The 27,436-nt window shown below is 43.0% G+C and overlaps 1 protein-coding gene across 1 annotated transcript in view; it reads right to left on the reverse strand.

Moving 5' to 3' along the window:
* The window catches only part of LOC105924317 (VPS50 EARP/GARPII complex subunit), a gene marked incomplete in the record, with an annotated part of 480,430 nt that overhangs the window by 92,358 nt on the left and 360,636 nt on the right, over positions 1-27,436 (reverse strand).

Genomic DNA, 27,436 nt, shown 5'->3' on the forward strand with positions numbered 1-27,436 from the left:
TATCCAAGATACGAATGTTAAAGGTATATAGCTATGTTATATGCTTATAAAAAAGACAAAAAAACCTTTGTTCATGATAAAATAAAGTCTTATACATCAAGCAGTATGCAGTGCCACACCAAGCAAGCAGCATCCTGAGGTCAGGGAATCTTCATCAGTGCAGATAGTGTCAGCAAAGTATGGCAAGAGTTTAAGAAACATTACAGTAACATCTTGATTAGGTCGTTCAGTAGCACATATGTCGATTCTGTAGCAGTGGTGCAAATGTGCAGTATATACTATATCATCTAAAGGTGCGTTCACATTGAGTGTAAATGTGTCAAGCTGAGCAACAGATTTACATGATATCCCTATGGACAGGTGCCACACAGGAACTACATGTCACAAAGCAATGCTAAGTGAACCTGCGAGGAATGCAAAGCAACAGTTGTTGGAGTTGAAAAAGCTGAACTTTTGTGTCTTGATGTGCCATGAGGAACTGTATGTGGCTATGATGTGGTGTGAAGGACTGCAACAGAGACAAAACTGTTTTCCTTCAACATAGAAGAAAAACTGATAGTGGTGGTCTGCGTTCAGGCTGAGTTGTATGACTCAACCAATTATAACTACCGAGACTAGTCCAGAAAGGAACAAGCCTGGAGAAGAGTGTGTGAGGAGACTAAAATGAAAGCATGACGAGATAATGCCATTGTCCTGCTGTATTTCTGGCTTGTCACCCGCTATGCAATTCCTCTCACCTGCTTTGCAAACGGCCAGTGATAATGTCAGGCAAGAGACAGCAAGCAAAAGTGGTGACATTGTGGCGGCAATGTGACCACACATTTAGAGTTGTTATTCTCATTATGTTAATATTTTTGGTCATGTCAAAAAAATCCAATTGATGATCAAATTATTAATGTTACAGTGAAGAATATGTAGGAAAATGATGCTGGAGTTTTAAGCAGTTAAGGGTGTGCATCTTGCAATGCCATTAAAATGCAAGATAGGTTAGCCTCAACATGTCTTAGCAGGATAATACAGTGAGGTAGTTGTTTCATGAAAGGTAAGCGCTAAGCTTTGGTCAGCTAATGGTTGTAATTTATAATCTCTGTTTCCAAGCACACCACATTTTATGCATCCACACTGTATCAGCTGTGTGTGCTGGGCTGCATCAGCTATTGGCATGGCAGATTCTCTTCTGTGATACGTCATCTCTCATCATCTACAGATCATAATTTAAAGCTTATTTAAGATAGTCCTTTTCAGTAAATCTGTCACTATTGATCAAATTTTCTCTCTAAATAACTTTCTCCAGGAATAGCTATTAAATCTGGTTTCACATGGTACTTTACTGTCTCTGACAATTCCAAAAAGAATGGACACCCTAACAAAGCTTTGAATATCAAAGTGTCCTTTTAGGAAGACAATTTATAGCACGCAGCCAAGGCTTCACAGGGCATATCCTGTTTCCTTCATGAAGGACTTGTTTAATGCCTATAAATCATGAATAATAATGCTGATGATGTAGCCTTCCTCCTGCCCCTCCAACACAGCCCGAATCTCTGCTATTGCTGGCCCCAAAACACAGAGTAAAAGGGGGGAATTGAAACATAGATTTATATGTGCAGAAGGGTTTTTTGTTTTTTTTCCATCCCTCATGAAGACTATAGTAAAAAAATAATAATAATTAAACAGACTCTATACAAAGTACTGTTGTAAAGTGTTTGTCCTCAGGCAGATTGGTTCTGGTTTAGCTTTAATTATCACTTGTTGAAGGGTCAGCTTTTTTTGGCAAGAAACTGTTAACATGGTTGCCTTATAGTACTGTCTACATATCCTGGTCATTTAAAAAAATAAAATAATTAGTCCATATTTGTTGAAATCCTGCTTTTGTGTCAAAAATAATCAGTGGTCTCTTGCATTGAATTTCAAATAAACATTGCTTTATGTGGCTGTGACATAGTTCTGAGACTGTGACGTCCGTAGCTCTGCGGCTCTGGGGTATAAAAACAACTCCTTATTTAAAAAAAAAACAAAAAAAAAAAAAAACACAGCTCCCTATATCTTGTGCCTCCATAGTGAGCACTGTTGCACTTTTCAAACCCTCTAGCGACATTTTTCTACAAAAAAGCGACAAATCAAATCTACCAGCTTTATATGTGTTATTGCCAAATTCACGTGAAAGCAACCAATTATTCTGCTGTTAGTGTCTTGAGGTAGCCCGGAAGGGGCTGGTGTGAGACTGTGAAGTTGGTTTTAGATTGTACAGTGGACATTCATCAGGGGCGGATCCAGGATTTTTCAAAGGGGGGTGCACACCTAAGGGTCATGGGGTCAAGGGTCATGTCAAGACAATGTGAGGCTAAATGACCAAACAATGCCATCTTTACTCTTTCACACTACCCCAATTATTCATCTAAGGATTTTCTAATTGCTAATCACTTTAATGGATGAACATAAGTGGAATTAGCAAGATTACATTATTGCAATTGAAAAAGGATTTTTAAGCCAAAAAAAAAATTCCTTATTGTCAGGATGCAGCTTATTGGCTGCATGCTGAGCCTCTCTCCCTCCCTCTTGTTCCTGCGCAGCCTGATCAGTTTCACCTGGCAGGCTGCAATTAACCCACAACTGCTTCCACCTGTTCCCACTGCTTTATCAGACTCACCTCTTTCGGTTCCCGTCGCCGGTCCATAGCGTTCACTCCCGCTCAGTCCCTGCCAGTTTTTCTTGTCAGCTCCGTTTGTACCCGTCAGCCTGAGGACTCCGTTCACCTGGTCTTGTTTCAGTCAGCCCATAGACTTTCCGACAGTTTTGTTTCCTCCAGTATTCAGCTCAGACGTTCAGACCTCCACCGTTCGGCTCAGACGCTCAGACCTCCACCGCTCGGCTCAGACGTTCAGACCTCCACCGCTCGGCTCGGACGTTCAGCCCTCCACTTCGGCTCGGACATCCTGTGCTCCACTACTCGGCTCTGAGGTTCTGCTCGCCTCTGCTCAGCTCTGATGCTCTGCTCGCCACTGCTCGGCTCTGACGTTCTGCTCGCCTCTGCTCGGCTCTGATGATCTGCTCGGCTCTGACGTTCTGCTCGCCTCTGTTCGGCTCTGATGTTCTGCTCGGCTCAGATGCTCTGCTCGCCTCTGCTCGGCTCCGATGATCTGCTCGCCACTGCTCGGCTCTGACGTTCTGCTCGCCACGGCTCGGCTCCGATGCTCTGCTCGCCTCTGCTCGGCTCAGATGTCCTGCTCTCCAGTGCTCGGCTCCAGAGTTCCTCCCGGTCAGTCTCTCCACACTCCTCCTGCTAGCCAGCTTCTACACCCTTCACCTCCGTCCGTTGATAGACTCTGGTCTCATCCTCCATTTCCAAACTATTCAATAAAACTCACTCATAAGAACTGACTCTGTGTGTGCGTGCTGTGTCCGGGTTCATCCCAGAAAAATATATCATAACATTATGGACCGGCCAAGGGATGAACCCGAGCACGCACAGAGCCTGGTGTAGAAGCTGGTAGGATCTGCCTCGCCTCCGGTTCGTCTCGCCTGGGTCGCAAAGTTGCGACGCCACGCTTCTGGATTCATCTTGCCTGGGTCGCTTAGTTGCGACGCCACGTTTCTGTCTCGTCTCGCCTGGGTCGCAGAGTTGCGACGCCCCGCCTCTGACTCTGTTTTCCTGGTCCGCCTTCCCCGCTGCTCAGCATCAAGGACGGCGCTCCTCGCTGTCGCTGCCCAGCGCTAACTTTTGCTTCTGCCCAGCATATTCAGACTTTGCTGCCCAGCGCCTTCTGGTTTTTGTTTGGAGTTATTTTTTGGTGTTGTGTTCTAGATCTGCTTTAGTTTCTAGTCTTTTTGTATATTTTTTATTGTTTTAGAAGAATTATTTCCGCCTTCTGTTCTTTGTTTTGGCTCAACCTTAGTTTTTGCTTTACTTAGGATTTTTTTTAGATTTATGTTGCTTTTGAGTATTGTGTTTTATTTTGTTTTTGTCCGGGGTTTTGTGTCCCAGGTTTATTCTAGTCATTCGGGTTTTTCTTTAGTAGTCTAGTTTTTGGTTTTCTTAGTCAGCTAGTTCGGGTTTTTGTTCTCTGTCTTCTTGTTTTAGCCATAGCCCTGATTTAGTGTTCTAGATTCGCCTTAGTCTTCTGAGTTTTGTTTTTGGGTTCCAGTTTTTTTTTACTTTAGACTTCTTGTTTGCTTTCTGTACAGATTTCTAGCTCTAGTTATCTAGTTTTTCATTAGTTTAGTCGTACTTGCCCTCATCTCCCTGTTCTGTTTCGTTTCATAGTTTTGCTTTAGCGTTTGGTTCCTTTCCTAGTTGTCAGTCTTGTTTGTAGATCCGGTTTCAGCCCTGTAGTTTTGTTAGCTCTGTAGTCCCTGTCTTGACCCTGTAGTCCCTGTCTTGACCCTGTAGTCCCAGTCTAGCCCCTGTAATTCCAGTCTAGCCTTTGTAGTTTCTGTCCTAGCCCTGTAGTTCTAGTCTTGTTCTGTATTTGTTTTTTCTTTATTTTAGTTTTTTTTTGTCTTTATTTTTCCCCCTTTAGTATTTAGGTGTCTGGGTTCCTGCGCTGTATGGGGTCCTGCGTTGGATGGAGTCCAGCGCTCTTAAGAGTCCCTGCGCTTTCTAGGTCCCTACACCCTTCTCCTGTTTTCGTTGTATGTTTTGCTCGGTTTGGGTTAGTTTAGTTCCCTTCAGTAGTTGTTTTGTTCTGTCTTGTCCTAGTGTATCTGTGTTGTTCCCTTGTTTAGGCACATGCAGGTCGCCGCCAGAGCCCTCCGGCGCACCCATGTCGCCGGCTGAGCCCTCTGGTGCGCCAGACTGTCGCTGCCCTGCGCATGCAGGTTGCCGCCAGAGCCCTCCGGCGCTCCTATGTCGCCGGCTGAGCCCTCTGGTGCGCCAGCCTGTCGCTACCCAGTGCACGCAGGTCGCCGCCAGAGCCCTCCGGTGCTTAAGTCGCTGTCTGTGCCCTCTGGCGCGCCTGGCCTGTTACTGCCTAGCTCACCCTCTTGTTGTTGTTCCCTTGTTTAGGCGCTGCCAGAGCCCTCCGGCGCCCCTATGTCGCCGGCTGAGCCCTCTGGTGCGCCAACCTGTCGCTGCCCAGCGCACGCAGGTCGCCGCCAGAGCCCTCCGGTGCTTAAGTCGCTGTCTGTGCCCTCTGGCGCGCTTAGCCTGTTGCTGCCTAGCTCACCCTCTAGTTCCCTGGTGTTTAGGTCTTGTTTTCCTGGCGTTTAGATTTAGTGTTCCCCGGCGTGTTAGGACGCCCTCTGATTCTCGGTTCCCCAGCGTGTTAGGACGCCCTCTGATTCTCGGTTTCCCGGCGTGTTAGGACGCCCTCTGATTCGTGGTTCCCCGGCGTGTTAGGACGCCCTCTTTTCTCGGTTCCTCGGCGTGTTAGTACGTCCTCCGTTCTTGTTCCCTGGTGTTTTAGATATTCCTGTTTCCCTTGTGCCCCGGCGTTCCCTTTGCGCCCCGGCATTCTTCTTCCTGGCGCCCCGGCGTTCTCTTCCCCAAGCCCCGGTGTTTCCCTCACGCCCCGGCGGGTTTTCCCTCTGGCGTTGTCGTACGCTTGTTCTTCCCTCTGGCGTTGTCGTACGCTTGTTCTTCCCTCTGGCATTGTCGTACGCCTGTTCTTCCCTCTGGCGTTGTCGTATGCCTGTTCTTCCCTCTGGCGTTGTCGTATGCCTGTTCTTCCCTCTGGCGTTGTCGTACGCTTGTTCTTCCCTCTGGCGTTGTCGTACGCTTATTCTTCCCTCTGGCGTTGTCGTACGCCTGTTCTTCCCTCTGGCGTTGTCGTACGCCTGTTCTTCCCTCTGGCGTTGTCGTACGCCTGTTCTTCCCTCTGGCGTTGTCGTACGCCTGTTCTTCCCTCTGGCGTTGTCGTACGCCTGTTCTTCCCTCTGGCGTTGTCGTACGCCTGTTCTTCCCTCTGGCGTTGTCGTACACTTGTTCTTCCCTCTGGCGTTGTCGTACGCTTATCCTTCCTTTTGGCGTTAAGTACGCCCGTTCCTTCCCTTTGGCGTTAAGTACGCCCGTTCCTTCCCTTTGGCGTTAAGTACGCCCGTTCCTTCCCTTTGGCGTTAAGTACGCCCGTTCTTTCCCCTTGGCGTTAAGTACGCCCGTTCCTTCCCTTTGGCGTTAAGTACGCCCGTTCCTTCCCTTTGGCGTTAAGTACGCCCGTTCCTTCCCTTTGGCGTTAAGTACGCCCGTTCCTTCCCTTTGGCGTTAAGTACGCCCGTTCCTTCCCTTTGGCGTTAAGTACGCCCGTTCCTTCCCTTTGGCGTTAAGTACGCCCGTTCCTTCCCCTTGGCGTTAAGTACGCCCGTTCTTTCCCCTTGGCGTTAAGTACGCCCGTTCCTTCCCTTTGGCGTTAAGTACGCCCGTTCCTTCCCTTTGGCGTTAAGTACGCCCGTTCCTTCCCTTTGGCGTTAAGTACGCCCGTTCCTTCCCTTTGGCGTTAAGTACGCCCGTTCCTTCCCCTTGGCGTTAAGTACGCCCGTTCCTTCCCTTTGGCGTTAAGTACGCCCGTTCCTTCCCTTTGGCGTTAAGTACGCCCGTTCCTTCCCTTTGGCGTTAAGTACGCTCGTTCCTTCCCTTTGGCGTTAAGTACGCCCGTTCCTTCCCTTTGGCGTTAAGTACGCTTGTTCCTTCCCTTTGGCGTTAAGTACGCCCGTTCCTTCCCTTTGGCGTTAAGTACGCCCGTTCTTTCCCCTTGGCGTTCTGTACGCCCGTTCTTTTCCTTTGGCGTTAAGTACGTCCGTTCTTCCCTCTTGGCGTTTTCGTACGCCTATATTTTCCCCGTGACGCTGTCATGCGTCCGTTTCGCCTCGGCGTTTCCCTCACGCCCCGGCGATCTCGCCCCTTGGGCCCCTGCGCTCCTCTCACGCTTCGGCGTTGTTTCTCCTTGGCGTTTCCACACGCCCGTTCCTTGCCCTTGGCGTTTCCACACGCCCGTTCCTTCCCCTTGGCGTTTCCATACGCCCGTTCCTTCCCTTTTGGCGTTTCCATACGCCCGATCCTTCCCTTTTTGGCGTTTCCATACGCCCGATCCTTCCCTTTTGGCGTTGTGTTGCGCCCGTTCCTTCCCTTTGGCGCTGTGTTGCGCCCGTTCCTTCCCTTTGGCGCTGTGTTGCGCCCGTTCCTTCCCTTTGGCGCGGTGTTGCGCTCGCTCTTTCCCCAGCGCTGTCAAGTACTCGCTTTTTCCCCGGCGCAGTCAAGCGTTCGTGTCTTTCCCTGATGTGCCGCCCCCTGATTGTGCTTTGGCACATCAGTGTTCTCTAGCTCCTTGGTTCCCCCGTGTTCTTTGGCTCCTTGATTCCCCGCTGTTCTCTAGTTCCTTGGTTCCCCGCTGTTCTCTAGCTCCTTGGTTCCCCGTATTCTCTGGCCCCTTTTGTGTTTGCAGGCTCTTTGGTCCCTCAGTTTCGGTTTCGACTCTTGCCCGCCTTCCTGGGCCCCCTCCACCCGCCCGGCGTGGGGATTCTGGGCCGTCCGGTGTCCGGCCTTGGGGGGGGGGTACTGTCAGGATGCAGCTTATTGGCTGCATGCTGAGCCTCTCTCCCTCCCTCTTGTTCCTGCGCAGCCTGATCAGTTTCACCTGGCAGGCTGCAATTAACCCACAACTGCTTCCACCTGTTCCCACTGCTTTATCAGACTCACCTCTTTCGGTTCCCGTCGCCGGTCCATAGCGTTCACTCCCGCTCAGTCCCTGCCAGTTTTTCTTGTCAGCTCCGTTTGTACCCGTCAGCCTGAGGACTCCGTTCACCTGGTCTTGTTTCAGTCAGCCCATAGACTTTCCGACAGTTTTGTTTCCTCCAGTATTCAGCTCAGACGTTCAGACCTCCACCGTTCGGCTCAGACGCTCAGACCTCCACCGCTCGGCTCAGACGTTCAGACCTCCACCGCTCGGCTCGGACGTTCAGCCCTCCACTTCGGCTCGGACATCCTGTGCTCCACTACTCGGCTCTGAGGTTCTGCTCGCCTCTGCTCAGCTCTGATGCTCTGCTCGCCACTGCTCGGCTCTGACGTTCTGCTCGCCTCTGCTCGGCTCTGATGATCTGCTCGGCTCTGACGTTCTGCTCGCCTCTGTTCGGCTCTGATGTTCTGCTCGGCTCAGATGCTCTGCTCGCCTCTGCTCGGCTCCGATGATCTGCTCGCCACTGCTCGGCTCTGACGTTCTGCTCGCCACGGCTCGGCTCCGATGCTCTGCTCGCCTCTGCTCGGCTCAGATGTCCTGCTCTCCAGTGCTCGGCTCCAGAGTTCCTCCCGGTCAGTCTCTCCACACTCCTCCTGCTAGCCAGCTTCTACACCCTTCACCTCCGTCCGTTGATAGACTCTGGTCTCATCCTCCATCTTCCAAACTATTCAATAAAACTCACTCATAAGAACTGACTCTGTGTGTGCGTGCTGTGTCCGGGTTCATCCCAGAAAAATATATCATAACACTTATCAATTAATCAAACAAATATTTTCTTTATTTCCAGAAATGATTGAACCATACCAGTTTGGTATGGTTCAAGTGATAAAGGATTTTTGAACATATTTTAACAAGATAAACTATGTTGAGAAAAAAAAACTTTAAAATAAGTTAAACTAATGAACATGTATGGTGAAGTTAAGCTATAAGCCTATAATAGAACAGTAAGACTTGACAAAGAATATTGTTCTCTTCTATAACATTTTCAACTTTATGATGATAATGATGATAATGGGTTTACCAATGTCAACCTTCTGGGATGCTTCTGGGCTAATAAGTCTATGATTTTGTTGATGTCTAAATGAAAGTCCTTGTGGACAAACATAAGTAGCAAAGCCACAAACCTTTCCTGTCCCATAGTCGACCGTAGCAAAGTTTTCACTACTTTAAAGCCCGAGTTAGCATGTTCCACAGAAGCACTCGTAACAGGTATAACTGACGGAAGGTGAAGAATCATAGAAATGTTTAAGAATCATAGAAATGTTTAAGTAGCACTTCAAATTTGTTATCCTTAGAATTTCAGGAAGAGAGCTGGGTTTTTCCACTGATGATGACCACTTTGTGTGCCACAACTTCACTTTCTGCTTGAATGATGATCTTGATGGTAGATCATCTTTATATGATGTAAAGATATCTTTCTTACTCTCATTGTTCATCATATGCAAGTTGCTTGGCAATAGTTTTAAGCCTAGTATGTTTTCATAAAGGAGACCACTCTTAGTTTTAACAATAAAACGCATGTGGCACCAACAGGTTTGGACCAGACAATACACACTACACAATACATATTGTATGTGTGTCAATGTCCACTTTGTTTTTTAACTTTACACTCTTTTTTCATTACTTTTCAAAAACTGTGCAACAAAAATTAAATTTTCATAACTTTCCCGTTACTTGAAAAAGTTTTCCTAAAATTGCATTACTTTACAACTATACACAACTTGTGAGAACCCCATGTTTTCTCATTATCAACATTTTATAGCGATCTTCATACCCTTTTTTCTTTGTGGAGAATATAAGATTAAGGTTGATTCATACTCCAATCTGGATGGTGGCGGTAATGCACCTAAAAGTTGTTTGCCAACCACCATAAAAAAGAGAGAAGACGAAGAAGTAGAAGTAGAAGAAGAAGAAGAGGCTCTATGTGTGTCACTCACTGAGCTATATTATACACTGGAGTCCTAACAGCCCGCTTTTAGAACGAGTCGCTTTGAAGCCACCAGCCACCATATTGGTACTCCCTATTTTCTCCCAGTAACTAGGGAATATATGCGCTACAGCATCGAATAACAAGGATTTTCTCATGTTCAAGGGGGGCTTAAAACTTTTAAAATGTCAAATGCCATATACTTTTATGTTATGTACTAAAACTATCAAGTAACAAGAAAGTAATTTGCTGAAATATTTTGCATTTTATTTATTTAAATATATATATATATATATATATATATATATATATATATATATATATATATATATATATATATATATGCATATACACATACTTATATGTACATATATATATTTAATATGAATAACATGTAAGATATTTCCGTACCGAATTTCCTACTAGTTGATAGTGTTAGTACATCCACTGATTGTAGAATTACCTCTGAAACGTTTTCACACAGCAAGAAAACTGCTTGTTGTTGCAACCAAATCCTATGGGATTCTGTGAGAGTAGGGAGTAGCAAGATGGCGGCCAGTGACTTCAGTTTTTCGGCAAAATCAGCACTCCAGTGTATAATATAGCTCAGTGGTGTCACTGCGCGCTATTATCCAAGGTGGCGACGACCAGTGCGGCAGAGAGTGAAGGATTAATTAGCGAAGCGATGGGAGTTCCATGGATTTATCATCATCATCTGATTTGGAACATATAGAAGACTTTCTTGACAGCAACCTGACTTTTGATGAAATCCAGCCATACGAGTTTGAGGCAAGGAGACCAAAAAGGGACAATGTGAGTTAAATCTGTCTGCTGCGGCAGCTGTCTCCTTATTTTTGTGTTTTTCCACTTTTACCCGATGTATTGCAACATCGAACTGCCATGCACGTGGGCATTGTTGCTTTAACAATAGCTCTCGAAAATTTCAATGGTGAAGTCCACTGGAAATCCGAAATAACTGTTGTTTATCACAGCTGTATGAGCGCAGTGCCTCTCTGCTAAGAAACAACACAGGATGTGATGTTAGGCCGTCATTACTGCACATATTTAGGCAGTACAGCCCGCCCCCAGTATCGGTGATCGCAACGACAATTTATGCCGTGCCGGCATCACAGTGCATTCTAGATGACAGGTACTGGCTATTAATCTTCTATGAAGGATGTTTAAAATTTCGGGCTCTTAAAAAAATACTTTTGGTCACCAAAAGGGGGGTGCACGTGCCCCCTGCGCCCCCGCCTGAATCCGCGCCTGTTCATGCTCCATGACTTCAACAGCCAGCCAGCAGACAGAGAGTGGCAGCCCCGGATCAGTCTCCCTGTATCGGCTCAAAGAGAGAGGACACTGAAGCTGTGGAGTGTGAATGTCCACTGTCCAACCTGGAAATAACTTCGACGCTGTTGCTGGAGCTGCTCTCTGCCTTCACTTGTATTGAAACCTGGTAGAGAAGATGAACCATGCTTTGTGTCCACATTACAAATGAATTATGATGAGAAAACCTGCTGGTGATCCCGCCTGGATTACACAGCGGGAAATAAATCTAACATATAACTGGATCAATTCTGTCCTCCATTGCCTTGTGAGCCAGCCTTGGCCTTCACCAAGTCAGTGCCTTGAGCCAGCATCTCAATCTGATAATGCTCTGGCCCGCGAGGCTTCACAAAGCCTCCTTCAACCTCCGGGGACAAAGGGGGTGACAATCCTCCTCTTCAAAAGGCCGGACTGTGGTGTAACTACCAGCATAATTGTGCTCACTCTCCATGATTCAATATGTAGAATCAAGCTTGCGGCTGCTCCCCCACAGCCATACCAGAGCCTCCTCACCTCCCGTTCCAGTGTATCCCCACTCACTTTCATGGACTTTTTCAAATTTGTCTGGGGGCAGAAAAATTACTTTTACACGGGGGTGAGTTGCACATTAAGATCACCAATCAACGATAACTTTAGTAAATTCAAAAATCGAATTTTAAATTATACTTTCAATTCTTAATGCAAAAACGGTATTCAAACCAACCTTCCCCCTGAAAAACTGAAAAAAGTAATTGTCCTTTAGTTAAATTAATTAGACCCATGGCTGGGTCATGGGAGGAAACAAGGATTGAACTGCTTGTAAAGAGAATAAAAGAGAAAAAGAGCTCTGAATACCAGAATGCACAGTATTACCCGATTTTAATGACCGCTATCTGAAAGTAGGAGTTCCACAGCTGGAATCCACATGATGTCACAGAGGTGTAAAAACATGAGTAGAGCACTGTTCTTCCACTTTTCCTGCATTAAATACTGCATGGGGGTGGGGGGGCATGTGGATGAACGTGCAGAACTTGCTGAATGAATAAAAGACTGTATCTTTGAAGAAAACCTTGGATCCAAAGTAAAGTACAGTTTGTGTATTCAATGATTGTAACCCAGCCAAAATAAAACTAGCTGTTTTATCCTGGCTGACGGAGCTACTGGTGAAAGAATCCAAACAAAGATTCCCCTTGAAGAGACAGTGTCTCTGATTATGTCAATAAAGAGTTTTTTTGACTGCCTGAAGAAAATGGCATTGAAAAAGCATTCCAATGCTGGACAACTACCCCATGTAGCCACTTGAGCAAGAGCTGTCACTATGCTACTCAATGGCCTATCAGACACGTTCCAAAAACATGAGTAGAGCACTGTTCTTCCAATTTTCCTGCATTAAATACTGCATTGGGGGAACATGTGGATGAACGTGCTGAACTTGCTGACTGAATAAAAGACTGTATCTTTGAAGAAAACCTTGGATTCCAAGTAAAGTACAGTTTGTGTATTCAGTGATTGTAACCCAGCCAAAATAAAACTAGCTGTTTTAACCTGGCTGACGGAGCTACTGGTGAAATAATCCAATCAAAGATTCCCCTTGAAGAGACAGTGTCTCTGATTATGTCAATAAAGAGTTTTTCTGACTGCCTGAAGAAAATGGCATTGAAAAAGCATTCCAGTGCTGGGCAACTACCCCATCCAGCCACTTGACCAGGAGCTGTCACTATGCAACTCAATGGCCTATCAGACACGTTCCATTGTTCATCAGAACGGGGTCACAGTAAAAGATTGTGCCTGGGGAAAGATATTAGATTGATTAATTTAGGATACAACAATTTATATATTGTTTATTTCTTCGTGTTTTTCTTTGTTGTGCTTTAAATTGTTTGGGTAGGAGTAGGTCCAACCTAGCCTCGTGAGACCATCCTGATCTCGCGAGCTTTCAAGGTTTCACTCGCAGATCAGTCTGGCTACTCTCCGTTAAAGAAAATTTGGAGCTGTTCACCAAACGAACGTCCAATCAGCGTTGGCTTTGAGGCGCGTTGAGGTGTGACGCAACGAGAAGCGCAACAGTTCAGTCTAAAGAACATGGTGGCTTCAGCCGATGAAACTAGCGTTAGCGTGGCTATCGAGCAAGTTTTATCGGAATTACAAAGTATTTCTTTGCTGAGCTAACGAGCCTTTACCTGCAGCAGCAAGAGTAGCTTGGCTTGTGGTTGTGTTTTCGTTGTCGCTCGTAACAGAGCGACGACGAAGCATGTTGACGAGTACGTCATGTTATGCCATAAGCTGGTTGAATAGGCTTATTATTATTATTAATTATAATTTAAATAATAAATCATTCAACTCAAAATTCCGCTATAACAAATATAGTTCAAATGGTGGTGATGTTAGCTATAAGCTTGTAAGTATTTATACCACTAATGCATTAGTTAATTTGCTGTTATGAACTCATTTATGCTGGAATAAATGATCAGGTCGGACTGTTAACCGACGAGGTTTATCCAGCAGGCTGTGAGAACCCCAATGTAACTGCAATTAGTTAAAATCCTTATTCCTTATCACCATCCAATGATATTGTCTCTGTATTAATATCAGATGTTAACTCCAAAGGAGGTTAGCCATCACCATAGCAACCTTATCTTGATCGGCGGCCATTTTGCCGTGTTGCGTGATGGGAGTTGGTGGCCATTTTGACCACGAGTTGGTGGCCATTTTGACCACATTGCATCATGGGTAACGCAGTCCGTTACGTCCCGAATTGATGCAGTTTTTTGTCACGTATGAACTGGCACAACAGTCATATGCTTCGTTGATCTGATTGGTTTATTTGGCCCGTCTATCACCAACATAGGCCAATCAGCTAACCAGTATTTTCGCCCCTTCCCAAAATTACTTCAACGGAAGGTTTCCAGATGGATATGCGGAGCAAATCTATCTGGCGGCGTCAGGTTAGGTCCAACCTACTCACATAAAGATATCAGTGCTACAGGCTGTGTTTTGACAAGTTGATGACTGGTACATTACATTACTCCTGCAATGTGAGCTTATCCTATTCTGTGTTTCCTTGTCACAGGATGAATTATGCACTGTATTTTTGTAATGCATCTTTTGATGATTTTTATGATTTTTTTAATATATTGCATGTTTTGTATTATGGTTTAAATGTGTGATTTTATTTTGAAGTATTTTTGAAAGGAAAGTTCTGGAGCCTGCTGTCAGAGAAAAGGTATCCCAATCTCAGAAGATGTGCCTTGAACTTGACAACAATTTTTAGATCAACCTACTTGTATGAATCTGCCTTTTCTCACGTGAAAATCATTCAGTCCAAGTACAGATCCACAATGACTGATGACCACCTTATGACCTGCCTATGGCTTGTAACCAGTTCATACTGCCCTTCCTATGAGAACCTGGCACCTCCTCCCAGTGTCAGAAGTCCCTCTTAGGTAAACATATACATTTTGTTTTAATTCACCTTAAGTATTTCCATCTTTTGACTTTTACATTTGTTTTATGTGATGTATAGTGCTATTTATGTGTGGCTGAAAGGCCTAACCGCATAAAAATGTAGAATTTTTCCCAGATACCCTGCTACATGTGGACTAGGCCTAAGATGAAAAAGGAAAACAAGTTTAAAAAACATGGTATTGAGCTGACCAGAAACTAAGAAAAAGTTAAAGGTGTTAAAAGAAAAACAAAAGAGAGGGACAGAAGAGGATAATGGAGTGGCAGGACAAATATAGATTGCTACATTTGGCAGTTGAATGAAAAGACAGTAAGAATCCATTGTCGAAAATCAGTGTGTGATTAGTTATTTGTCCAGAAGTGAAAATATAGAGGTCACAGCTTCAAGTTTTCTTTAGCCAGGAAACTGACGGAAAAACCATATCACCAGATGTGGCTGAAAAATCATGTGAAAACACAGAGTGAAAACAGTGTCTGAAATGAAAATAGTAGTAGTCCAGGGTTGTCACAGTGGTGTTTAAAGATTTTTTCCCTGTTCCTGTGATCTCTAGAAATAGGCAACATCGCTTCTCAGTGCAGCCATCCCTCTTTCAGCCTCCACAGATTTGTTTTTCTTCTTTGAAGAGTAAATACCAACCAATAGCAGTAGGGTTTTTCTGTCTCTTTTGGTCAACAAAAATATGTTAAAAATATATACATATTTCAACCTCTCCAATAAAATGTTGTGATGTGCACTGCTTTAAAGACAGAAATGTCTCTGAGCATTCTCCGTGGCTCATAAGGTGTTGATAGGGAGAAACATTTAAAAATACAGCGGCAAATTTTTTTACTTACCTGGGAAGCATGGTCAGTAATTCTATACTGTATGACCCATTTAGAACCTTCAGGGACTGTCCCGCTAGATTAATATCCCAAGCTACAGCACCAATCTGAAGACACGTCTCTTGTGTGAATCTGACACATAGTGGGTGACCAACCCCACCTGAGAAGACCCAGATTTTCCTCAAGAGACGACTTGGATACAACCCTAAACAAAACCTAACAAGAACTTACACACTAACTTATGGACAAGAATAAACCAGAACTCGATCAATCAACATGTGAAGAGGTGACATTAAGTAGAACAAGACATGCCTTATGTGTACAACAGGATAATATCAAACAAATATAATCTACATGCGTGGAATCTCTATGGAGAGAGAAATGATAAGAGGCCAAAACAAATCTGAAATAAGTCACTTGAGAACAAACATGGTCATTCCAGTTGATTTTAAGTTAAAAATGAAATAAAAACCTCGGCCTTGAAATAAACTTGCCAAACTAAACAGACTTGATATTTAACTTTTATTCATAGTTTGTAACTCGAATCTCAAGACAGTCTTTATCCTATGTAATCAGAGGTTGACTTAGGCCAGTCAGTACACCACCTATTAATAACTAGCATTTGTGACCAAAATTTATCACCCCATTTCAGGTGACCGAAAAGGATCCTAATCCCCAACTTGTGGACACAAACTGACCACAACATGATCAACTTTAGTGTTAGGAAATGAAACAAAATAGGTATATAATGACAGAACAAATCCAGTGAGGTGGGACCCATCAGGAACGAATAAATGGTGCAGACATGGAGGAGATGTTTTAAGTAGAGTGTTATTCCAGAAACCAGTTTGATTATGGATATTATTATTAATTATAATTTGCTATTATAATTTAATAATAGGTCATTCAAACTAAAATAGTAGCTATAACAAATATAATTTAAATGGTTGTGATCCAAGGGCTTTAAGCCTGTAATGATTAACACTAACAATACATTTATTAATTAGCTGTTATAAATTTATTTATGCTGGAAAATGTGATATGACCGGTTGTTGACCTATTAGACTTATCCAGCAAACGTTAATAACTCAAATTATAACTGCAATCAGAGTTTTGACCCTTACCTCTTTATCACAAACCAATGAAAATGTCTCAGTTAATTCAGTTGTTAACTCAAAAAGAGGTACTTCTTTTGCTCTTAGAAACCATTCAACTGCTGAACCAAAATAACCACAAACAATTACTATTTCACATGTTATTGTTTATTAAATTAATAATCCCTGTCACAGCAATTATTATATTTAATAAAAACACTAGGAAACACTACTTGCTACTCAAGGAACATGCAAAAGAAAATAAATGAAAATAAAACAAGTCAAAATAGATTAAATGAGAGGTAGCAATTCTTAATTCAATTCACAGTTGTTTAACATCATATTCAAGAAGTCAGCACTTTGACATACCAGCATTGAAAGACAAAATAGCTTTGAGAAAACAGACCTGAAGCCAGATGAGAAACGCCTCTGCGCTCCACAACAAGCTAAGCTTAACCATTTAATGCTGCTATAAAACTTTCCTCCCACAGACAAAGCCCCTCTCTTCAGATTTCACTTCTGACTCCAAGCTGCTCAGACCACCTCTCCCTGGAGCAGACCAGGAAAGAGCTACTTTGGACCATGGGCCCTGGCCGGGCCTGACCGACACACAAACACCTGGGAGAAACTTCTCATCGCCCGGAGGACATGTCCGGGCAAATCAGAGTTAAGTCTGCTGTCTTAACCTCATCATCAGTAGCAGGAGGAAGGGATCCTGCCTGCCAAAAACAGCTTTGTTTTATTTCTCCTCAGCCGTTACAGGAAGTGAAACCCAGACGGAGCTGGAAAGCTGACAAAGGGCCCGCTTTTGAATTTTAGGAGAATCTGCTTAAATCAGACAACATCCAGATCAGAGAACGTGGCAGAGACCAGGCCTCCGATCCCAACCACATGCTGCTGCAGAGCTAAGCACTAGTACGCCAAGAACAAACCAACAACGTTCCCGCCTTTACTGCCTTCCTTGGATGACCAAAGTGGACCGACTCACATGAGGTGCTGGCAGATTTGGCAGAGAGACCCAAAAGGGAAAGTTCAAATGGTTCATTTGGGAAATGTTTGTAAACCGTTTGCACACGGTGTCTTTCAACAAATGGGCTGACGGAGGTAGCTCATTGCTAGCATTTGGTACCGTGTCATTGTCAAGTGTGTTTTTATGGTTATAATAAAGGTTACCTCCACAAGGGTTTCATACATTGATGGGACATCAATGTTTACGTTATCCGGCCCACTCACTATGACTAAAAACAAATTAGTCATTTAAATCTCTGAATGTTCATTTTATTTCTGTTATTAAATTCTTGAAATTGAAAAGAAGTTGTCACTCCGTTATTCTATGTGTGTGCAGGGTTTGCTGTTAAAACATCCCTAGTGCTTGAATTCATCCCTTTCAACCATTGTCTTGATATCAGCTTAAGAGCTGATCATCACCAGACAATACTTAACAGACAGAGGGTTATTTAATAAACATTAAATAACTTTAAACAGTGTATAATTGCACAACAACCTTATTTTATCTATGCTTCACCTAACTTGTATTTAACCAGTTTTATGTTTTTTTTATCTTCTTGTGTGTTTTTGTTGATATATTGATTTTGTTAAGCACTTTGCTCTCCTTTATTGTGGATGTGAAATGGTCTATACCAATAACTGATTTATGGATTGATCAATCGCTTGGTATTTCACTGTCAAATACAGTATGAGGTATAGTACTATTCAATAGTACTAGTGCAAAGTCATATTACACAGTGTCTCAAGGCACTTTGAAAAATAGTAAATTCCATGAAATCATACAGATAGATTTCAGGTCAAATATATTTATTCCAAATGACCCTAGTTAACAAACAATCCAGTTATGTTTAGTTTTTTAATGAAATTGGTTAAAAAGTTTTCTGTCTCAGGAAATTTTACAGATTGCATTAAGTCAGTTACTTGATTTTGACTTAAATTCACTAATCTCTGATGTAAAAGCAGTGACAGTGCACAGTTGCTTGCATTGTGCTGTTGACTTTACAACAATCTCTAAAGTATGCTTGTAGCAACAGTAGAAGAAAACCTCTAGAAAAGAAAGCCAGGACCAGGACCGGCTGGGGATTTGAAAACACAGATCATACCCATAAAAAGAGCACAGAAGCACTGATCTAGAGGTACTTTGTATGTGAAAGAAAGGTTAAAAGGTAATGACAGTACTATCTCCCTTAGCTGCTTAATCTAGGAAAGAAACAGCTGAGCAGAAAAGCTCTGTGCCAGTTTTCAAGTCTAGAAGATGAAAGAGAGCCCATACAGTTAGTAAATGTCCAGCCAATAGCTACGTCTATGAGAGAATATCGTAAGAAAGTGTAAGATGGGACCATTTATGAAAAATATTCTTTTAAAAAATTGACCCAAAAACTTTTTAAGCATTAGGTAATGTCAAACCATAAAAGCCCCAAAGCTATAAAAATGTTTCATTTGGGCATAGCAAACAGCTCAGAATTAATATATGTCTGACTACGCCTGTCACGATAATCAATAAATCAATTAATCACACATTAAATTTTAATCACAGGATCAATTAAAATAAGTCTGATAGTTTCCATAGGCATGCTTGCTTTTTTTCCCTTCTGTTTCCATCTCCTCTCTCTGAGACGGGATAGCCAACAGTTTTCAGTACGCTGCATTGGTGTCTGCTTACTCTTCCCTTCCTGTTTCCTTAGTGTAGGAGGGGTTAAATCTTGCCATGGTTTCCCCACAGAAAATGGGGTAATCCTGATCAAGCCCGCCGACAGGGGGGGACAAACGGGTCAGTTGTCCCGGGCTCAGGACAGAGGGGGGGCCCAAAACTGACACTCTGACTGACCATTTCAATGGTCAGTCAGAGTGTCAGTCAGCGCGCGTGCTGACTCCAGCAGCAGTCTGTGTCACGGCACTTCGCTGCTCCCCCTCCCCTCTCGTACATAGCTCAGTGGCGCAAGCCAATCAGCACACAGGCTCAGCCTGGCCCACACACTCAGATCCACACATAAACAACCGCGCTGCTGCTGATCAGACTCGGAGAGAGAGAGAGAGAGAGAGAGAGACCTCAGGAGCAAAAAAACATGAAGAGAGAAAGAAGCGCCATTTGGCCCTATTTCAATACCGTAAATGAAACATCAGCAAGCTGTATGTTTGTCACGAACCAGAGACAGAGGACCCAGTATTCAGCCAGACAAGAGAGGTTTTAAGCAAAAAACAGGATTTAATAATAAAACAGGGACAGGCAGACTCAATGATCAAAAGGGCAGTCCAAAATAGGCAGAAGTACAGACAAGGATAAGGCAAACTCAGAATATCACAAGGCAGGTCCAGGTCACAAAAACAAGTAAGCAATCATTCAGGGCAAGAAAATCAGGTTTAGGGATCAGGCTGGCTCAGAGTCAAAAAGGCAATCGGGTCGGTATCAACAGGGCTATCAGAAATAAACCGCTGGATAAGACTCACCAAGTGGTTTGAATTGATCTGGCAGATTGCAGAGGTTTGTGACAGGACTATATAGGGGAGTGAGCAGGTGAACAGGAGTGAAGACTAATTACTGACATGGGTGGAGTTTGTCAGGAACAGGGAAGTGACTGGAAGAAAACTGACACTGATTGGATGGAGACTGGAGAAGAGGAGTGACAGGGTGTTGACTACGAGGTGAGCTGGCAGATAGCTGGCAGGTGAACTGAGTGACTGATTAAAGGCTGGATACAAAGAAGTGAACTGAGCAGGCCAAGTGACTTAATAACAAACTACTCCATAAACCAAAACAGAACCTAAACCTAAGACTAAACAAAACACAAGCTATAATAGAAATTAAACAAGAAAGAACCCAAAACCGATTTAAAAGGCCGGAGAGTTAACTAATAAATCAAAATTAACAAACAGCCAAAACAAAACCCAAATCCTGACAATGTTTTGTAAAAAGCCGGTTAAATTCAGTGGAAACACAACAAATGTATCTAATCACGTGAAAAACCATGAGCAAGAAATGTCAAGAGAAAGAAAAGTAGAGAGGAGACGAAACTTCTATCATTGCCCCAACAGACCCAGACCCACAGACTGACTTCACTGACTGAGGCGTTTCAGTCCTCCAGAGAACATCCAGGTAGATCAGAGTGGCCATCTTCAGGAGCAGTTCATGTTAACTTTCAAAGTAGATATTATCTATCATATGTTACTGGAGCCCACACAGAAATTGTAATTAAGACCTTGAAAGAACCCAGTACATATATCTTATTAAAAAGTGTTATTTTCCCCACGATGGGGAATTTTATAGGATTAAAGCAACAGGCAGGTAACCTGACTCCGTCAGATGTATTTCGTTCCACCTAGCTTCACTCACATACATCTGGGACACCGCCATAGGAATTGCCTTTATTAAAGGCTGGGCCTTATCAAAAATCCTTGCATATGATTGGATAAGCCACTTGTCTGTCATCTTTATCGACGTGCTATTTCAACCACTCACATCGAAGCTAACCCGTGACGCTAATGAGAGCGACGCTCTAGTTGCACGCGTTTTATTGACAGTGAGCTGACAGGAAGAGGGGGGAAGACTGGCGGCAAAGCGCCACAGGTCGGAGTCGATCCCGGGCCGACCGCGTTTTGGACTAAAGACCACCTAACATGGTTTGTGCTGACCGCTAACCGCTCCTGGGCGCGTACGCGTCTGTCGTGGACGCGCCCCGGAAAACAAAACTTGCCAAATCCGGTCGGGAGAAGGGAGAAAACATCGTTTCCACCAACAAAAGCCTTCAGAGCCGGTCTCTGATGTTCTTTTAATGAAACAATATTAGGTAGATTGGACAACACGGAAGAAATAGCAGCATCAATGTTAACGCTTGCTTCCTCACGTCATGGTCGTGTCTCCACTACGTCACATCTATGAAACTCCAGCCCTGCGTCCTGATTGGCCAGACCATAAAATTGTTTGGAGAAATCACTTTCAATGGGCGTTGTCCCAGATGTATGTGAGTGAAGCTAGGCGGAACGAAATACATCTGGCGGAGTCAGGTTAACAGGCAGGTGCGCACAACACAGACAAAATTACATAAGGATTGAAAGATATAAGAGGTGGATTCGAAAAAAAAACACTATGAACATTATTATTATTTAATTGTAATAATAAAATAAAAATCACAAAACCCGAAAGGTCAACAGTTTCATGATACATCAAGCTTAGGAACTGGCTAATATACAGCAGGTATATTAGCCAGTTGCTTGCTGTTCTCTTATGAAGAAAAGATCGACTAGTGCACTAAATTCAATAGATGGGTTGAAAATATCCAGTATAAAATACATAGATTTCCAGGGCATGAAGTATACAGTTTTTTGGTGTGTGTGTGTGGTGGCGGCGGCAGGTGTAGAGTGGGGAGGGGGACCAAAAAGACTGTGTTGTCCCGGGCCTTAGCAAAGCTGTCAGCTGGCCTAATCCTGATGGTAGTTGTCTGGTGGCTCGCGGGAGGTGCGTGAGGAAGCGCACTTAGCTAATAATCTAATAACAGCAAGCACGTTAGGTTAGTTGACTGGGAGGTTTTATTCAGACGGGAATTTTAATGACCATGGTATGTTTCCATCAAACATTGAGGCTTTTAGAATAAACAACGCTCTGTCAATTTTAAAATGAGAGCCAGAGAATCACTAGTTAGAAAATAAATTAAATTGGTGTCAAGACAAGCATGACCTTTTTAGGGTGGGAGTTTTTTTAATTTAAACCAAATGACACCACCTGCTTATTTTGTCTTAGTTGAAGAAGGTCTCCAAATGACAACAATATGATTTATTGCAATAAGTTTTAGAAAAAAATCCAGCAACATTTGTTTTGACAGGCCAACTTCTGAAAAGTGTGGATTTACAATCAGTTTGTTTCTCAAATTAAACTTACATAAATTCTGATTTTTATTTTTTTATTTTAGCAGAGTGTAAGAATGAATTTTCTTAACAATAGTAATGGTAAATTCCATGATCTAAGTAAGCCCAGGTCGGTCTCCAGAAAAAGAATCGTCAAAATACAAGTTTCAGTCTCTTTTTCACAGCCGGGTAAAGAATATCTAAAGATTAGATAAATTAATTCCTCCATGGGCCCATGTGGAAAATGCATAGTGGACTTTTTGTTTACAAATATCAAATAAAAAGTTTAAATCTCTTCTTCAGAGCAAGGTGAAGAATATCTAAAAATTAGAGGAATTACCTCATGGGGCCATGTGGAAATTGTAAAGAGGACTATTTGCTTACATCTCTCTATTGCCCAAATTGCTTTGCATCATGCTTTTTTTCACCATGTCTGTAACTTTCCCTTATTATACTTTTAAACTTGTTCACATGATTTTGTTTCTCTACTGCTGTCTCTTGGGAAAAAAAATTCACAAAAGGAAAAAGATTTTTACAGAGATATTAAAGGCAGAGACATATTGGTTTTGGGAAGGCTTTAGTGCTGGGCTTAAGAAAAGGCTCTTGAAGACAAATGTTCTTGTTTGTTCTTTTTGAGATTGAACTGCGAATCATAACTTCAGGAAATAAACTGTTTTCATGTCTCTCCGCTACATGTTCCCACCCAGGGACAGTGATGTGTGCAATTAGTCACTTTTGCAAACTGAAAGACAGATCAATTAGAGAAATGAGATCACAAGAGCAAATGGGTTAGGGGTATTGGCTGGCATGGCATGACATGGATCAACTTAGCATCCATCCATCCAGCCATCCATTTTCCTGACCCGCTTAATCCCTCATGGGGTCGCGGGGGTTGCTGGTGCCTATCTCCAGCGTTCAATGGGCGAGAGGCGGGCTACACCCTTGACAGGTCGGCAGTCTGTCGCAGGGCAACACACAGACAAACAGGACAAACAACCATTCACGCACACACTCACATCTAAGGACAATTTTAGAGAAGCCAATTAACCTAACAGTCATGTTTTTGGACTGTGGGAGGAAGCCGGAGTGCCCGGAGAGAACCCACGCATGCACAGGGAGAACATGCAAACTCCATGCAGAAAGACCCAGGGTTGGATTTTAACCCTGAACCTTCTTGCTGCAAGGCAACAGCGCTATCAACATAGCATGTACCAAATAAATGCAAGTGGGAGTAATATGGTGGAGAAACCTTTAAATAAATCAGTTTTGGATAAGCATAAACACTGTAATCTATTGAAAAAGAAAATCAGCAAACTAGAAATTACTTTTTTTTTTCTTGGTCCAATAGGAACACCAACAATTTAGAACAGAAAGAGCATTAAGTAAACAGACTTTTATCAGAGCTCCACTTGCAGGCTGTGTTTCTGTCATGCCTTTGTTTACCTGCCTGCATGTAGTACACAGTCAACAGAATCCTTGTTTGGGTGAAGTCATGTAGGGCACAGTAAACATGAATCCAGATAGGAAGGGAGGAGAAAGCTGTTAAAGATAGGAGCCCTGGTCTGAGGGGGCATCTATGCAAGGATGGTCAGTTAGTCAACCAAAGCTTGCTTATGAAGTTGTGCAAAGGCACCTATTTATCCCCAGGCTGCCTGCCTTGCTGCCTATTTGTCAGCAAACATAAGCACAATAAAGAACCAGCTTTTAAATCTTTGATTGTTCAAGTTAATTTTAATTGATATTTATGCTGATTTCACTCAAAATATCACAATAAGAAGAAGCAATGGAAAGAATTTCAAAACACCAAAGTTTTGCACATCTTTTGATTTATTATGACCAAAGTCAAATAATAAGATAGCCATTCACTAATTTAAACAAAGTGACTATTATAATATTCTCATTTGTATATCTCCCTGTTAGCAGGATTATAGCTGTAATTTAATATTAGAAATGGATTGTATTATTGTAATTGTAATGTAATATTTATATTTCATCTTTCATATGAAGCAAGTACTTGGATTTATGATTATAAACAAATTTAAACACAATTTAAAACTGATTCCTTTTTTGCCACACTGTCCAAACGATATAATAAAGGATGTTGGTGCATTAAAAACATAAAAAAGAGAGGGCCAGAATATTTGAAAATTGTTTTAATAAAATTATAAATGAGTAAGACTAGTATACTTATGGAATTTATCTCCCTGTTCCTCACACCTCGGTACTCATTCAACGTGTGAAACCCACTGTGAGGACAATAAAAGTATGGCCAGAGGGGACAGACGCTGAGCACCAGGAACGGTTGAAGAACACTGACTGGAAGATTTTCACTCACAGACCAGTGTCCCTAATCTGTTCTGGACTACATCTCTACCACTATAGACAGTGTCACCCACCAGAAAAAGATCTCTCTGAATCCAACCACCAACGTATGTGACAAGGACTTCAGATCATCACAGACTACAGGACCACTAATTCAATTAAATTTTACTTATATAGCGCCAATTCACAACACATGTCATCTCAAGGCACTTTACAAATTCAATCAAATTGTAAAGACAGATTAGTCAAACGTTTCCTATCTAAGGAAACCCAGCAGTCTTGACAAGCAGCATTCACTCCTCCTGAACAGTGTTAATTTCGTTGACGAAGACTATGACAAAAAATACTCGTCAAACCTTTTTCACGGACGCAAACTAAATAAAAACTCAATAAAAAGTGAGATATGATGACTAAGACTATTATGAAAATAACTGACACTTTAGTCAACAAATAAAAACGAGACTAAACTATTAGGGAGGGACGAATGGTGATCCTATCAGAATTACTTTTTTTGTGGGACAAGCTGGGAAGAAATCCAATCAAAAGTTAGTTGCCAACCGCCACAGAAAGAAATCCAGGTGGCGGTAATGCGCCATAAAGCTGTGCGAAGAAGGAGAAGAAGAGAGCGCGTATGGTTGAAGATAGAAGCAGCATTTTCGTAGCAGTGGTAGCCTTTCAAAAATCAAATGAATAATAGACATGTTACAACAGCTAGGGCGAAAAAGAAAAGTTGATATCTGGGCACACTTCACATATGACACTAAGGACAACAAGACAGCCTGCAAACCGTGTGGAGCCAGAATATCCGGAAAAAACACCACCAACTTGAAACGGCATTTGCAGACGACTCATCCAGAGATACATGCGAAGGTAAGCATACACGCTAAGCATACAAGATTATTTTTTATCTGATGAACCACCTTGTTTGCGCTAAACTTGGAATAAAATAGACACTGAAGGAAACCACCTCTGAACTGTATTAGATGATTGTCTCGTTGAATTGATATGAGTATAACTATTCAATGTTCTCAAATTGAATCAAATGTGTAGGCTACTAGGCTATATGTTCTGGTGTATGTAACGTTAAGGGACAGGACTCCTCAAAGGCTGTTGGCAATTAGCCATTCCTTCTTAGCTCGCAAAGGAAACTCGCGGTTTGTTTAAAAAGAAGGCGACTTGTTGTACAACTTTCTTTGGCCCCACGAAAGCAATAGCATGGACAGTTAGCTTGTTTAGTTGATTCCATTGTTGCAAAGCCTGCTTCCAGAGAGAGAGGCCCAGATCTGAGGAGATTGGGCAACAATGAATAAAGGGGAAATCAAGTTTTTTTTCTCTCTCTCACACAGATACAGAAGACGTCTGATGATAAAAATCACCATGGTGGAGATAAAGCTAGTGCTAGTGTAACCCAGCAGACCATCACTACCGCCTTTCTTACTGCTTCTAAGTACAAAATGGATTCAAAGGAGCAATTGGTCAAGGAGCAGGCCATCGCGAGGTGGATTGGACGAACAGGATTACCACTGACAACATGCGAGGACGAGGACTTTATACAAATGATGGAGATAATTGAAAAGAAACTAACAATTCCAAAGAAAACAAAAATTAGCAATTTAGTTGAGACTGAATATGAACACGAAAGAGACAAATTCAAATAAAGACTGGCTGCTACCAGGAGGGTCAGCATAGGCCTTGACATGTGGACAAAAAAAGGACTGACTGCCTCATTCCTTGCTATAAGCGCATGCTACCATTGTGTTGAACAAAGTAAACCTGTGCACATATTGTTGGCCCTTGAACAAGTAGCTCACCCACACACTGCACAGTCTATTAAGGCATGTGTGGACAAATGTATGCAAGAGTGGGCCATACCAAAGGAGAAGATCCTGACTGTAATAACGGACAATGGGAGTAACATGGTGGCAGCCTTTAAAAAACACCACAGCAGAAGAAACCAGCTCTGAAGATGACTCCTCTGGGTCCTCGATGGAAAGTGACTCTGAAATTGATGACCAGCGGTGAGCCATGTTTACTTTTTTTACATGATCAATTATCACATGAATGATTTCCCCTCTGCCACACACCACATATACACACACACACCAGACACTTTATTAGGTTTGAACTTATTTGGTTGTCTTTTCTTGTTAGGTACCATCATGTCGACATGGAAATGGCCCGGACACCGTGCGTGGTGCATACCATACAACTTGTGGTCCACATGACGCAGAAAGAAACAACGGTCAAAAGAGTCCTTGATAAAGCAAGGTCTGTGGTGAGGCTCTTTCGCAAGTCCTCAGTAGCAACACAGAGGTTACTGGACCAGTGTGGTGTTATTGTTGTAAATAACTGCCCCGCACGCTGGTCAAGCACATTCAACATGGTCACATGACTCCTCACAGTCAAAGATGCAGTCTGTCAAATCTCAAATGACATGGGATGGGACAGTTTGCTTACTAGTGAGTGGCAAAAGCTTTCATCATTGCATGACCTACTGCTGCCTTTTGCAGAACACACTAAAACCCTACAGAGTGACACTACATCTATGTCCCTAGTGGTTCCTGCCCTCTTTGATCTGCTGAGCCACCTAGCTGACTTTGCAGAGAACACTCGGTACAGAGACCTGGCCACTCTTGCAGGGAAAATGAGATCAAATCTGAACCTACGTTTTGCTTGCCTTTTGGATTCAAACGATGAGAAGTTCTCACCACTTGCAGCAGCTGCCTGCTTTGTCAACCCGACTGTCTGTGAAATACTTGTTAATATTGATGTAGCTGATGGAAATATCCACGAACTGCTGAAACAGGCAGAAGACTATGTGGTCAAATGCATTTCCCCACACACAAGACAGGAGGACTCAGGACTTCAGGAGTCTGAAGATGATGAAGTTGTTGAGGAACCGGAAGCAGCGCCATCCTCAAAGCAGCCGGTGTTTAGGTTTCTTTCAAAATGCCGTACCACAAGGCCTAAACAGAAAACCGGCAGCAGATCAT

This window comes from Fundulus heteroclitus, chromosome 13 (assembly GCF_011125445.2).
Source record: "Fundulus heteroclitus isolate FHET01 chromosome 13, MU-UCD_Fhet_4.1, whole genome shotgun sequence".
Taxonomy (NCBI): Eukaryota; Metazoa; Chordata; class Actinopteri; order Cyprinodontiformes; family Fundulidae; genus Fundulus; species Fundulus heteroclitus.